At 36.7% G+C, this 14730-nt stretch overlaps 1 long non-coding RNA gene across 1 annotated transcript; it reads left to right on the top strand.

The window, feature by feature from the left end:
• The first annotated feature begins 5737 nt into the window (after nt 1-5737).
• On the top strand, nt 5738-6519 carry LOC149848018 (uncharacterized). Its single transcript, XR_016432547.1, has 2 exons — nt 5738-5910; nt 6066-6519. It is a non-coding gene; the product is annotated as an uncharacterized LOC149848018 (long non-coding RNA).
• Nucleotides 6520-14730: the final 8211 nt, after the last annotated feature.

Raw genomic sequence — 14730 nt, 5'->3', positions numbered from 1 at the left:
TTGTCATCCCCTCTAAGCATCAAGTTAATTTAGGAGCTAAATTACCAAAAATTCCTAAGATACTGTAAAATACATTTGAAATGCATGGATTGTGATTATCTTTGTTTTTTACTTGTTTGGTATCCAAGTTGAGGGATAGCCCAAACCCAGGATTGGTGGAACTGTCCTGGTCCACAATGCAAGCCAATCATGATCACTTCGGGCTTTGCACGAATTTTGGCTTGTGCTGGTAATTGCTGTGTTTATTCATGGTGGACTCCGTTATTCTGTTCACAAACTTTAGGTACTTGGCTTTCACTTTGCAAGATTCACACATGGATGGAAATTCATTCATTTAAACCTGCATTTTGTTCGGCTTGGATCAGATCCACACAAGCAATTCACTCCGATAATTTTATTGGACCTATATCAGACAGGATAGACCATTTTGGGTGTGTTGCTGTGACACAAACACTAGCACATACGAATATTATTTAATAATTTTTTCACACTTTTAATAATATTTCAATAAAAATGTATTTTTAATATTAAAATAATAAAAATATTTTTCATACATTAACAATAAAAAAAAAACTGTGTCCTCATGTCTTATTTTTTAACTCGAGTGTCCAACTCATGTCGCAAGTCGTACCGTATCTTTGTGGCATTGGATCGTGGGACTGGGGTGGAACCTGTTAGAACGATCCTCCTATTTCAAAACCTAAAAAAAGTTTAAAGAAGAATGTACACCAAGATGTCACGGTCAATGCACAATCCAAAGGTACATCCTGGTTCCTTATTTGATCCAAACCAGTCCAGATAATAATTGGAAGATTCTAATAGTGAATTTGAGCTCGGAAGTGTTTCAAAATCATACACAAACAATTTTCACTCAGGGCTCTAGATTTGAAGACGTACATGCGATTTGGATCTGGGTCTGTCAGGGACCCCCATCATTGTTCTGATCCATTATCAGTCCAAAAACAAACAGACATGTCAATGGACGAATGCTATCTGATGTCCAACTCAAATCTGGCTCTGATTAGTCGGATCCTGTTAGAGCATACCGAATCCAATTAATAATCAGATTGGATTCTGTTATGGGTTTTCCATCTGAATCCAATGGACATCATTATCTGAATCATGTATGTACTTAGCCGGATTTGGTTTTTATTTTTTCCAACCGAATCAGAATCTGATTAGCAGATATCCATATCCGGTAAAGACTACATCCGACCTGAATCCAATCCATTTACATCCCTATCTGAAAGGCTTCACAATTAAATGGTAATGGTCTGTTCAATATCCAAACTAAACCTGACATGTTGACACAAGGGTATCAACTTTGTTGATATCTAATGCAGGCTCAGGGAGAAGGAGAGAATGCATGAAGCAAATTGGGTTGTTCACATCTACTTTGTAAAAGGTAGGCAGAGGCTGCCTCTTTTAGAAAAATATTAACCTTAGTAACCAAGTTTAGAAATTTTGAATGAACTTTTAAAGGAACTTGAGAGCATGATAAGAATAAACACACACAAAATAGATTTCCAGAATTTTTGAGTTTTTTCTTCAATCAAAATATATAGATATGATTTATATACATTTCTTAATAAAAATCAAGTTTTGGATTATGTGATTGTGACATAGATATAGGTTTTTATAAGATTTTCAATGATCAACATCACAAAATGTATCAAAATTTCATGACTTGAAAAATCATACTTTTACATTTTAAAAGCATGATTTAAACATGATTCTTATCAAATAAACTATGCTGAATAGATATGTGAAGTCTGCTTGAGAAGATGTTAGTATACAACCTCATGGTTTCTGTTAAGTGGGTGCAGGCTACAGAATCATAGTGCAGATCACCACAATATGATACCGTGGCTTGTAAGTGACATCGGCTCCAACAGGGCAAGTCAATCATATATGGACCATATAGATAAAGAAATCAATGGTCCATGTTGAAGTTGCAACCAATGGACCTTCTCCCGCTACATAAGTTTTAAGTGTTTTATGATAGATATGCACAGTTATATGTGTTTAGCATGCTCGATTTAGTGGGGATCGACTATTGGATTATGTTTTTTTTTTGACAAAAAATATGTTTTTCTGAGTCGAAAAAAACTGGTACCTTCATAGCCATTGATTTTGTATTACCGGAAAAACCTATATACAAGTCAGATTTCAGCGATCCAAAAGCGGGTTCCTACTAAATAAAACCTATAGATCACATCTATGGTGTTAGATGTGAGAAAAATACTTAAAACTACCATTTTTTAAAGAGCCTAACCAGACCTAATGAAAAAGGGGGTTTAAGGAATGCATTACTCTCTCTCTCTCTCTCTCTCTCTCTCTCTCTCTATATATATATATATATATATATATATATATATATATATATATATATATATATATATATATATATATATATGTGTGTGTGTGTGTGTGTGTGTGTGTGTGTGCACGCGTGCATGTGCGCGCGTGTGTGTGAATTGAATATATTAGGCCCTCTTTTCTCATTGTGCCCATTAGGCCCTATAGTTTGAAGTGTTTATGATAGATCTTAACTGTTGGATGTGTTTAGCATGCTCTATTTAGTGAGAATTGACTCCTAAATAATATTTTTTTGATGAAAAATGTATTTTTATGAACCGGAAAAAAATGATGCCATTATAGCCAATGATTTTCTATCACCAAAAAAAACCTGTACACAAGTCAGATTTCAGTTATCCAAAAGCCTGTTCTTACTAAACAAAATCTATAGATCACATCTATGGTGTTAGATGTAAGAAAAAAAATATTGAAAACTATGATTTGTTGAAAGGGCCTAACCGGGCAGGACCATAGCATTACTTTCCCTCTCTCTCTGTGTGTGTGTATTTATAAATGTTTGTATGTGTGTGTGCATTAAGAATCGATAACTAATCAGTTTAATTTCCCTCTTAGCCAGTTGAAAAATGCAAGGTTGTAGGTATTTATTAATTAATGATAGGGTGCCCCAGGACCACCTACTAAAAACTATAAAATTTACACCCCTTTTTTTTTTGTTGATCAAACCAGACAGATATGGTCTATAAAACTTGTTTTTATATGATTGTGACATAAATATATAGTTTTTAAGATATTAAAAAATCACAGCTATATTTTCTATAACTTAATAGAAAACGTGCATTACATGAGATGTTTTTCAAAAAGATCAAACATCAACCAAAATGAAGCCCCTTTGAGTTCTGAGGTCATCGCTTGGGGTCTTTTATTTTGAAGGGGCTTCAAAATTTGACAAAATCTCGATAATAATGGTATTGAACAATACATGTACATTGTCTTTGTCTTTCAGAAGACCTGAAATAAGCCCATATCAAAGAGGGTAATGGCACTCATGTGCCAGGTAATTAATGTTGTTTTTGTTAAAAAAAGATTTGTATCGTCAAAACGATGGCATCAAATGATTCTTGCATTTTTTAATATTTTACAAAAAAAATAAGAGATTTTAGTTTAAGCCAGTTTTTGAATATTTTATGAAAAAATGTTTAATATATCATTTAATGTTTATATTGCTTTTTTTTATGCAATATTCAAAATATTGGGGATATTTGAAAACAAAATTAAGACCTCATTTGGAGACTTCCCTTGGAGCCTCGACTTCTCTTGAACCGCCCCTAAATGAACGGCTCATATTTCCCTAAAATTTTGTGATAAAACATTTACAAATCTTTAAGTTAATTCGATGCATATTATTTTTTTAGTAAAAACCATTTGTAAACAAACTTATCTTTAAAAAATGGTTCACACACGTATTTGTTCACATTAAGCAAAAAAAAATAAAGTTTGTTTTCTTATTAACAAAATAAAATTTCTTTTAACCAAAAAAAATGGGGGAAGGGGGCTACATAAGTATCCATTCAGTCCAAACCCCAGCTTACCTTTAAAAAAAGAAGAAGTATCCATTCAATGAAGAATAATAGAAGTGCAAATTGATTAAGAGCTATCTTTTTAAGTGAATAATACAAGTAATGAGAATTTACCAAAAAATGCACTTTTTATTGCCTCGCTTCTCTTCACGCTTGGATTGACATAGCAAATACGGGAATGTTTGTGAACGGAAATGATAATAGCAGGGATGCAAACGGTAAGCACATGGGAATTCGGGTCGGACCCACCATTTGCATTTCTAGATAATAGGGGTAATTTGGTCACTTTCTACATGGCTAGTTTTGTGATTTGAACAAGCCAACTGGCCACATACAGTCTGATTCACATGTGGGGGCATTAGAAAACCCAGGTTCTGCGTTGATTGTTTTTTATCCAAACCTGTGGTAAATCAGTGACCGGTTTCCGTCCCCCATCCATCACCACGAAAATTTTAATGTGTACTCAGACTTGCGTGGACACGTCCTCAGCGTAAGCGCACTCGGAAAGGGGTCAGTTGGAAACCGAGCCACGCTAGCGATTGGTCCGTTTCGATGGAAACGGTCATCTGACGCTTCCGCGATTTGCGTGCGGCAGCAGATACCGAGGAACCGATTTCCTCGGGAGATAAATCGCCGAGTATATCGTTCGGCCTTGGGGGCTTTGGACCTTTATCCAGATATTTTTAATTTAACTTAACCTAGATGTCATGGGTGAAAATGAATCGGATTCGCTAGGACCTTATTTCCCCAAATTCCGATACATTACTTTCAAATATACATCTTAAAATAAGATCCGAATGCATGTTCAGATGTGACGCACACTTGAAAGGGTTGGTGTTTTTGGATTTGGATTTAGATTAAGGTACTATGTTAGGATCCACAGTTTCTCTTGGACTTATACATTCAGATGGGGATCAAATCTATATCTGGATTCAGACATGCTGTTCTGGATTCAACTCTACTATCCAAACAGTTTTCTCCATTGTGTTTGGCATCGAGCACGTTAGCATGCCAGCCGAGCTCACTGTGTTTTTGTGTTCTGGGCTCGAGTTTGAGTTAGGGTCCACTAATGCAAATGGTCACTGAGTCAACCCTTGGCACAGTTGCACAATTGAAGATTAGTTAACCCCGTCTTTGGACTTGGTATCCTTGAGATGACCAACAAGTTAGCCAGGTAATATACCTGGATCCTTGTGATGCGTTTGGCATGTCACTAGGTTCATAAACTCGATCCTGTAGTTGGTGCACTTGTAGACATTTATATTTTGAATATAGTTTGAATGATAGTAAATATGTTAAAGTTTATGAAGTTGGTCATATTTCAATAAAGTCCCAAAGGTGATATGAATCCAACGGTGAGCTAGATTGAAGAAGGAGAAAGTATAAAAGTAAGCCATTATGGCAACTTTGTCATGGACCATTGATTTCTCTATATCTATGGTCCATATATGATTGGCCTGCCCTGTTGGCGCCAAGTCGACCTACAAGCCACCAAATCTCATTGTGGTGATCTGCACCGTGATTTTTCCCAAACGAGTGGTGAGACAGTTCGTGTGGAGCATAAACTTCTATTATTCTTACAAGAAAACTCTATTATGAAAGGGACGATAATGAGAGTCAAAATAAAGGCACAAACAAGATAACGATCAACCACAAATCTTTAATTCTTTATAGTTTGCAATATAGTCCCTTATCCTAAAGAACAACAGACACCCCCACAAAGTAAAACTCTCTTGATGTTGGCGATTTTCGTATATTCCTCGTTTTCAGTTGCTCGCTGTAGCTCCTATCTTCAGCCTTCAATCATCAAGAAGAAGAAAAAAGATAGAAAAAAGAAATCAAAGATGGTGACATCGTTTGATAATTGAAAGAAGATTCTGGTTCGTTGTGCACAAGCCACATGCTCTTCTTAGCCTCATCCCATCCTCCCCCACTCTATTTCTACTTTCCTTTCTAAGCCAAAGGAAAAGGAAGGATACCAAGTTACCAACAAGCAAAGAGTCCCTACTTGGAAGTAATTTTCTTGCTTTCCTTGTTCCATTTGTATTGTGAAATCAGAATCAAAGATTTGGTTTATTGGGATCTTCACAAGTGTTGCAATCATTAATATAATATACTACCCACGTTCATTATATATGTACCCTTTATTTCTCTTCCTCACAATTGCAGGATAGAAGGGTTAATTAAGATCAAGAGCATCAGCATGGCTTCTAATTCTTCTTCCTCTTCTGTGGGATCAAACTCTGCTTCATCGCCTAAGAAGATGAAGGGAGGGTCTTTGTCCGCGTCTGGTTCACCGAAGGGATCAGGTGCAGTTGGTATGTGTCTATGCTCGCCGACAACGCACGAGGGCTCGTTCCGGTGCAGGTATCACAGGTCCTCGCCCACCACTTGGATGAAGCGTTCCATGTCCATGCCCGCTAACAAATCAGTCTTATCCCCCAAGTCTGTTGACACCATGTGAAACAACCTGTCCTCTGTTTCTCTGTGTGTGTGAGTGAGAGAGAGAGAGAGAGAGAGTCTATGTTTCTCTTCTTGGCTTTGAGAGATTATGAAGTATAGATAATTCATATACTTGTGGATGTATTAATATCAGTATTATTATTATTATTAACGTAACAAACACTTCAGTTTTTTTCTGTTTGGTTCATCTTTCTCTGTATTCACTGTATGAAGAGCTGAATTTCTTGCACAAGCACTTTGATAGGGCTGATCCTTTTATATGTAATATAGTTGAATACCTTTAAACGGTTTTCACTTTCAGCCATGGAGAGCCTTACATCTTGAAGGGCAACCCTACCTGTCTTGCTGTGGCTGGAAATTGATGAGAGCAGGAGTTTCTATGCTTAAGATGATTGGGGCAGTTTTTAGGACTCAATTTGACAAACCAAAGGACTACTAACCCTTCGACTGGCTCCGTCCCGGTATAAGATTCACAAGAAATTGAATGGCATTGTACCAGTTTTTGATTAATTTTGATGCCAGATAATATCTGAGAACACGACACCCCCATGAAAATCATTCTTTGCACAAATGAGAGAATGATTCTCCTTGACTCCATTTTCTCGTCTCTAAACAAACGTGAGAATAACGACTCATTTGATTTTTGCAAACGAGTCATTTTCTCATTGTACACTAGAACCATAATTGCCAGGGGCCCTTAGAGATTCTAATTGATATGTGGCCAGCAAAGCCACCGAGGTAGCATCCCATGTGGTAAGCGGGGGTTCTGTCTCAAGCTGAAGGCCCTGGATCGAATCGCTCTGCCACATTGGCCGGCTGTTGTTTGTCCGTTTAATTAACCACAGCTTGTCTTTCAAAAAAAAAAAAAAAGCAGACGTACCTGTCATTTTTAGTGACACATAATCTACTCAAATCGAACCCTAATTGGCCCCAATTTAGTAGTAAACTTCAGCTGAATGGATCAGGCCCACATTGCTGCCCATACCTCTCACGGGTTTTATCTCAGGGGAATCAAATGCCTGACCCTCTTGACATCCCAATGCTTGAACAAACCAACGGGCTGAATCCACGAGTTTGAGATTTATTTATTTATTTATTTTGTCACGAGGAACCAAGAAACCAAACTTTGGTTCCTCTCTGATGGCATAAAAACAGTGGCGCACCCCTCGGTTCTAAGAAGTCGCCGAGCTGATGCTCACAGGGTTTGAACCTAGACCGCCCATCTAGCAACAAACACGGGCTCAGCTTGTTTGGTAGGAGCAGCTAGTGCACGCCACATTGTGTTAGGACGTTGCGGGTACAAAACCAAATGGTATAGTTGTATGACTGATAGGGGTCTGCCCAACCCCAGCTTGCCTTTCAAAATTCTTTTTTTTTTTATACCAGTAGGGGCTACACTTGTTTAGTAGGAGCTGTCATTGCAGGTCACTGTTGGGACGTTAAAAGTTCAAAACCCATTGGTACCTTGTATAACTGGTGAGGTCTGCCCCCAACTTGCCTATGTAAAAAAAAAAAAGTTTTTAAATTTTATTTTTTTATGACGAAAGAAAACCCTCACCGACAACCAGGTCACTTAATGAGCACGCCTCCCTGTGAGAGTTTTTATGTTAAAGACATTATTGTGGCATATTTTTTGTTTTTGAGATGGGTTATTGCTTTTATTTTTATTTTTGAGCTTGCATTAAATTCACTAGTACTTTTATTATGTCAAGCATAACGTATTGATCTGTATCTGTGGGTGGCTTGCTTGGTTTTCTTCATGGCAGTTGTCTTTTAAGAAAGAGAAGAGGATGACATCATCCTACAAATATCTCACATTTTAATTAAGTATTTAATTATCCCATGATTGACTTTCCTCCCTTGAGATATAATTATTTATATTCGAAGTATGAATTCCACTGTGCATCAATGGGGTATTAATCATTCAGGATCGACTAGATTCCCCAATGGTCTGATCCATGCATCCATTTTGGTTAAGTAGAAATTTCATGATGCTTTCTATTTTCTCCCACTGTTGAATAGGTGAAATTCAGTTTTATTTTTAGTCTCAATGGAAAGAAGAGTAATTAATGATGTTTAGTTATTAAAAACTATAACCTATAGTTTTTGTTGAAAGGGAGAGAAGATGCAAATTTTTGTCAAGTGAGGGAGGGGAAAGCTGGGTAGATACCTCATCGCCCTAAGCTATGCACTCTTTGTGAATTAATAAAATATAGTTTACTCTTTCCTTTAAAAAAAATAATAATAAAACAGCATATATATATATATATATATATATTTGACAGAGAAAGCTGGGGTTAAGCAGACCCCTACCAGTTATACAACAGTACCGTTTGGGGTTCGAACTTGCAACGTCCCAACACAAGGTGTGTGGGTTCACTATCTTCAACCAATGAATACACACTGAGATGTTTCATCACTCATTCTTCTGTGTATAGCGACGCTTATTCTTACTTTGAATCGAATTTAATATTTTCAATCAAGAAAAAAAAACTCACAGGGTAGGGGTTGTGATTCTTGTGAATGGATGGGACATATGTATGAACAATAAACCTTTGCGTTTGGGTAACATTTGTATCAAGATATTTGTTTGGATCCACCTAGGGCTAACCAGCTCGATGCTGCATAGAAATCTGGACTAGATCCATCTAAAACATACCATTTCTGGTTTCATATGTACATAAAATGAGTGATAACACGACTCAGATAACCTTCACTTGGATGTTAATCCAACTCCAACCATTAGGATATGGGTTTGGATCCAGCTAGTTGAAAGGATGAAGAAATATCTGAATCTTACTTTCTCTAGTTTCGTGTATACGAAATTTTGTGACGATAGATAATATTAAATTGATCCTTGTTCCAACTTTTATAACGTCTTCTAGATCTAAAAGGTTTGTGAATCAGATCGGGGCAGGTGTCTTGTGGGAGCACGTTCGGATCAGATAAATTTTTAGGCTTTTTTATTGAGAGGGACCAGCCCATTATTCTTTTAGGGCCTGTTTGGAATCTCGACACTGGAATGGGTGTTTATGCATTTGGTGTTCCCAAGGCAAAATCTTGGTCAAACACCTATGGTGGTCCCATTTGAAATCTCGGCGCTAGGATGGGAGTTTATGCATTTGAGATGGCAAGTGAGGCCCTGCTATCGCTCCTAGAGGTGGTAGCAGCTACCACTTCCTCAAATGCATAAATGCCCATTCCAGCTATAAATAATAATAAAAATATATATATAAGGATTCAGGTTGTGATTAATCGTTTGATATTTCAGTACATAGGATCATCCCTCCGGAGTTTCGATGGATAGATTCTTCTACCAACCCTCAACTCTATTCATTCGCCAGCTTCCATTGAGTTTGAGTGTATGCACCCATCCCTTTTCTATTCTTCCTTTCTAAGAAAGGAACCCTTGTTTTTGTAAACATTGGCTTAGGATTGCCCATTTTTAATTGCAGGGTTTCTCTTAATTTGAAAGTTACCACTTAGTAGGTTTTCATACCAAGGCTCAATTCAATGAAGTCCGTAGCGTCTACCAATTTCGCCATATCTCCCTTTCTTTTACCGATCCCAAACAGGCCCTTAGATAAGATATGCTGTATGGAGCAATAGGTTTGAGGGCTCATATGCCCGGCCTTTTTGTCTTTCAACAGCAGCCTGACCCAAAAGTAGCTCGTCCTCAAGCCAAGATCAGGTGCTATCACATGACACACTTTGAACGTGCCTATGCACCTAGCCGCCCTTTGGGCCCCACAACTGAGTTCAAAGATGGAGGGCATTAGGTGCAGCCGTACATTTCAAATTTTGCCATGTGACTGCACCTGATCCTGTCTCTTTGTCCTCTATTACTCATGTACAATTGAGAGAGAGAGAGAAAGAAAAAGAGAGAGTTGTCAACCCAGCTTGGCCACTAGGTGGTGAGGATTTCATTCCCATAAGTAGGGGTGGCAAAATCTGACCCGACCCGCCAACCCCCTTCTTAGCCGGGTTAAGGTTTGGCTTAAACGGGTTCGTGCCGTAAATGGGTCAATTCACCTGCCTAACCCATTTATTAAACGGGTCATGTCCGTGTTAGGGGTATGCCAACCCGCCAAACCTTTTGACCCGTTTAATAAACGGGGTTAGGCGGGCGGGTCAACCCATTTACACGAACCCGTCAACCCGCAACCCGTTATATATATATATATATATATATATATATATATATATATATATATATATATATATATATATATATATATATATATATATATATATATATATATATATATATATATATAAACTTATCTAACCCTAATTCATGTTTGACCAATAGTCCGAACCAAACCAAATCATAAACAAAAATGTCTATGTTATCGGGTCGACCCGTTTAATAAACGGGTCGCAGTGTCGTGTAATCGTGTCATGTCGACCCGACCTGTTTATTAAACGGGTTAACCATGTTGTGGATTACTCCAAATATTGGTGATACAATATTTGCTTATTCTGGGTACAGATATTATGTTTCTTTCATTGATGATTACTCCAAATATTGTTGGATATATCTTTTTAGAACCAAAGATGAAGTTATAAATTTTTTTATCAAGTTTTACACTATGGTTGAAACTCAATATGAATCCAAAATCAAAGCTCTTAGAACCGATAATGGATCAAAATTTAATAATCAAATTTTTAAAGAATTTGAAAAACGGACTGGTATTGATCATTAGTTCACGTATGTTGGCACACCTCAATAAAATGGTATCGTCGAACGAAAAAAACAGACATCTTTTGAAAATGACTAGAGCTTTACTCTTCCATATGAATGTACCAAAAAGATTTTGGATTGATGCATTTCTTACTTCATGTTATCTTATTAAGAGACTTCCTAGCAAAGGTCTGAAAAATAAATCTCCCTTGGAAATTTTGAAAGGAAGGAAAATTGAGATTTCTCACTTAAGAACCTTTGGTTGTACCATTTTTGTCTCTACCAAGAATGATAAGCTCAGTCCTCGTGCCATTAAATGTTTATTTCTTGGATACTCTAGTTCTAAGAAAGGATACAAGTGCTACGATGTTCAGAATAAACACTTATATGTTTCTCGTGATGTGCATTTTGATGAAGATATACCTTACTTTACTTCTAAGCTGATTGATAATGATTTTTAGGGGGAGAATCAACCAGTTCTTCCTAGCATTGACTAGTTAAGTGATATCATTCTGACCGAACAACATCAAACTGGTCCCAATGGGAGAAATACGAGAGAAGAAATCACGAGGCAAGATGAAGAAGAAAGTTCCTCTCCACCACATGTCAGAAAGTCGGGGAGACTCACTTGACCCTCTAGCCGACTCAATGATTTTGTCACCTACATCTCCATGAATCATCCTATAGAAAACCACATTGGATATAACTGCTTGTCCAAAGGATATTAGCCTGTCTCAGTGCCATTGACAAATACAAAGAACCTGCATCATATCAAGAAGCAAAAAAAGAGTCCACTTGGGTTCTAGCTATGAATGAAGAATTAGATGCCCTTCACAAGAATAAAACATGAGAGATATGTTCACTCCCAAAAGGAAAAAAGGCATTTGGATGTCGTTGGATCAATAAGGTAAAATATCAAAGTGATGGAACTCTTAAGAGATTTAAAGCTCGCATTGTTGCCAAAGGTTTCACACAAACATATGGGATAGATTATGAAGAAACATTTGCACCTGTGGCAAAGATAAATATAGTCAGAATTATTCTTTCTCTTACTAGCAATTTCAATTGGAAATTATATATTATCTATATTTTATAGTATTTTACCAATGTATTATATATAATATATATTATATGATGTTTTTATAATATATTTAATATAGAATTTTACTAATACATGTATAATCATTTTTATTTATAATATATAATATATAATATTTATATATTATATAAATATTTTAATTTATATAATATATATAATATATTATATATCTATATGCATGACTCGCCCATGACTCGGCCGAGTCATCAGCCTATGACTCAGCCGAGTTTTGTAAAAACTGATTTACACCTGCTTTTTGACCTCATGACTGGGCGATTCGAGCCTAGTCACCGGGTCAACCCAATGAGTTTTTAAACTATTACCTCGATCGCAGGTATGGCAGGCTGAGCCAGCACGGCCAGGTCTTTGTGCTAGGCGAGGTTTATAAACTCAAAACAATACCATTGAGAAGATAATTCTGGTGAACAAATTGCAACGAACATGCCACTCACTCTACCTTAATTTTATTTTATGATGATTTTACATATAGGCACCTATGCATGGTTAATTTACATTTAGATGTTTAAGCTTTCAAATATTTAAGATAGATACCCTGCCTTATTAAGAAATTGCTTAGATGACTGAATGTACTTTACTTTCTAAAATTATTTATTAATTTGCCCTTAATTATAATTACAAAATGGTTAAAGTGAGTAGAACTAATATAAAAAGTAATTCAAAAGCGATCATTTGAGTAATTTCTTGAAAAGATAGGTGCTCAAGTATTTGAAATTTGAGGAAGGTAAACGTAAATATGCCATATGTTAGGCACCTAAATGTAAATTATCGTTTATTTTAACAAAACCTTTCGAGGGGGAGGGACTTACTTTTCCCTCCAAAACATAAAAAACAAATATATTTTGTGATCCATGAAAATTGTTATGCAAGCTAGTGAGGCAAACCATCAACAAGATTCATCAAATGAAGTATTGAAGCATCTGGCGTGATCATGGTGGACATGGTGTCCTCAGAAAAACCCACTGATCATGCTCAATATCAAAACAGCATGCTCGACTGTATGAGAAATACTCAAACTGATCATCAGTAAATTATGACTAATCAGTACTACAATAAATGAATATTAATTAATTGGTAATACCCCAAACAATAATTCAAAATAAAAGCGTGATATTAGATCCCATGAAACCCCAAGAAATAAAACAAAAAAGAAAAGAAGTAAATCGGCAATGTTGCATCATAATTTAGAAGAGCTTACCTCTTGGGGAAAAGATCTCTCTCATGATGACGGCAGATCAGGTGCAATCACATTGCACACTTTAGCGTGCCATTGCACCTGATTTGCCCTCCATCTTGTGTTGGGCGCTGACAGGCTGTATCCCTGAGATGGAGGGCAGTCAGGTACAGCGGCACACAAAGTGTGCAATGTGATTGCACCTGACCAACTCTCACTCTCTCTCTCTCTCTCTCATACATTGGTATAGACAAGCAATGGGCTCAGCAGCCCATACTTGGTCCAGGTTTGGCTTGGTACTGATGGCTTAAGCTCGGTTTAATTAATTTGAGGCTGGGATGTAGGCCGAGCTCAACTCCTCACTTGCATTTAGTTATTTGCATGACCAACATCCCACACTGATACATATCTATACAAGCCATATAGATCACATCAGTGTGGTTGGAGTTGCCAAAAATATTTTTAAAAATAGTTTTTAGGGGACAGTTGTACCTTCTTTTGGTGGGAAGGTATATATAGAGAGAGATAAAGAGAGTCACTAGAATATGAGAACTAATGGGTGAACTGTGATTTTCATAGATTTTTTGCTTTCTCTTGAATCTAACTGTATGTATGTGATCTACATGCTTGGTTTTATAAGAATTCCCTCTTAAATCTTCTGATTTTGATGCATAAACAAGATTCCTTTAAGGCTTTAAAATCAATGACTCATAATCTTTATAAATATTCAAGCATTCAAAACTCACGTTTTTTTATCAAAAATACAAGATCCAATGGTTGATTCCTAACATATTCACCATGCCAAGCACATCCACATGGTTGTATTTGCGAAAAAATGTGTTGAAAATGTCCATATTTCTAGTTCTCATTTTTCAATTCTCATATATATATATGAGAGAGAGAGAGAGAGAGAAAATTGCAAGAAAATGAAGGAATGAAGCAACTGTAAAGTAAAGAATCGTATTCTCTAACGACCAAGATACTTGCGGGAACCACATGCACAAGTAGTTGCATTGCGCCTAACAAGCACATGCATGCGCGTATGTGTACATTGGGAATACTTACAGATCATGCACACAAGAATCATACATCACTGTAAAATTGTGCTTGAATCTTCCCCGTGGAGATGTGGTGACTCGAATAAATGCGTTGTCGGAGGGCCGTGTGCAGCCAATTAGAGATGAGGTTGTTCTACTAGAGAATTTATTCAAGATACATCGTTTCAGGTGTTGCCAAGTTGACAGACATTGTAATTTTATAGCTTATGGTTTAGCAAAGTTGAGAATTGTTGTTAGTGATAGGATTTGGAAGGACAAGTGGTTTCCATATCCTAATTCGTTGTGATGCTGTAAATTAGTCATTTACTTATGCATATAAAGTCATATATCAATATATA

The sequence above is a fragment of the Nuphar pumila genome, chromosome 1, assembly GCF_984573655.1.
Source record: "Nuphar pumila chromosome 1, dmNupPumi1.hap1.1, whole genome shotgun sequence".
NCBI classification, from domain to species: Eukaryota; Viridiplantae; Streptophyta; class Magnoliopsida; order Nymphaeales; family Nymphaeaceae; genus Nuphar; species Nuphar pumila.
The sequence above is the reverse complement of the archived record's forward strand: the minus strand, read 5'-3'. Positions and strand labels throughout refer to the sequence as shown.